The sequence below is a fragment of the Chelonoidis abingdonii genome, chromosome 26 (genome assembly GCF_003597395.2).
Source record: "Chelonoidis abingdonii isolate Lonesome George chromosome 26, CheloAbing_2.0, whole genome shotgun sequence".
NCBI classification, from domain to species: domain Eukaryota; kingdom Metazoa; phylum Chordata; order Testudines; family Testudinidae; genus Chelonoidis; species Chelonoidis abingdonii.
In genome coordinates this window covers 3,944,209-3,945,730 of record NC_133794.1, presented here as the reverse complement: position 1 = coordinate 3,945,730, position 1,522 = coordinate 3,944,209, and the positions used below count along the sequence as shown (strand labels likewise).

Below are 1,522 nucleotides of genomic sequence, written 5' to 3'. Positions count from 1 at the left end.
CGGGCCTGGCCAGCGGGGGCCAGACGAGCGCCAAGGAAGGGCCAGCCTGCGCCGAGGCGGCCAGCAGTCCCCGCGACCCGGCGGGGGGCATCAGGAGACAACAGGGGGTTCAGACTGAAGAAGCCTTTGCCGCTCCCGCCCGGCCCCCAGCCAAAGCTTTGAGCCCGGTGCAGGAGTATGAGCAGGGCAGGCGAGGCGAGGCAGAGGGGGCACCACGCGGGCCCGTGCCCCTGGTGGTGGAGCCCCAGGAGAGCGCCGACGGGCAGGGGCTGTGGGAGAGGAACGCCAAGGGGGGCCAGGGCCGACAGCCCCCCAAGTGCCCCCAGAACCAGGCTGGCTCCCCCAGGGAGAAGTTGATCCTGGAGGTGGTGGAGGAGCATACCACCCTGGGGCCCCGAACCAAGCCCTCCTCCCCCAAAGGCCCCTGCCCTCAGGGTGCTAAAAATGGGCTGCCCCCGCCCAGGAAGGGCCTGGCTGAGGCGAAGACTCTGGGAGTGATCCTGCCAGCTGGGAGGGGCCCTGCCCCCCAAGTCTCGCCCCCTGCCGTTGTGGAGAAAAATGCAGCGGGGCACTGAGAACAGTGGGGGGGGGCAGGGTGTCCCCCCCGAAGTGTACATGCCGCAGGGAAACAGGGATGTCCCTGAATTTTGGGAGACATGGTCGGGAACCCCTCTGCCGTCCCCCCAAAAGGAATCTTGTCTGGTTTTGTGCAGAGGGTGGCATGGGGTTACACAAAGCCCCCTCCACCCCCAGTCACAGCTGCTTCCATCAGTGGGGTGAGGGGCACCGAGCCAGGAGGAACCCCCCACTTGGCCTGGTTTCTAAGCTCCATGGCGAGGGGGGAGTGGAGGCAGCCCCCATTGTAAGCCCCCCCCCCAGTGAATGGCATGTCCTGTGTAAAGTATCTATACAAATCTCTATATATAATATATACGCACAAGAATCCCACGTACACTGAAGGGTTAATACTGTGATTCCCCTCCACCCCCTGCGCCCCAGTTCGTTGCCATGGCCCTGTCAGGGAAGGGTTAATGTGTCCCCAGATTCCCTGGGGGGGGGGCAGCTTGCTCTGGATCCCTCCAGGGCTGGGGGGGGTGCATTTCAGTGCCCCCCCGCCATTCCCTGTTTATACATCGCCATGGCAACTAGCTGCCCAGTCCCACTCTGGGGCCTGGCTCGCTGAGGTCACTGAGCAGCAGGTGTTGCATCATCAGGTGGGCCTCCTGGGTGTTTGTGATGTCATCAGACCAGCCCTGTCTGTGTGATGATGTCATCACAGCAGGGCCATGGCAGTTCCCCCCCCCCGTGCTGATGCTGCCCTAATCCCCCCCCCATGTGCCCTCGTGGGGGCATCCCCCATGGGCACGGTTCTCGCTATGCAAATACCCGGTGCTGCCCTGAGAGCAAATTGAACTACTGAGGGGGGGGGGGCCAACACAGCCCATGGGGGGGGGGCATCTCTGTCACACACACCCCCAAGAATTCCCCACCAACCAAGCCTTAATGGACCCTGCATGCAGTG

At 63.8% G+C, this 1,522-nt stretch overlaps 1 protein-coding gene across 1 annotated transcript in view; it reads left to right on the top strand.

Moving 5' to 3' along the window:
* Nucleotides 1-1,522, top strand: part of MAST1 (microtubule associated serine/threonine kinase 1) — a 62,910-nt gene that overhangs the window by 52,429 nt on the left and 8,959 nt on the right. The gene's annotated exons all lie outside the window — the stretch shown is intronic.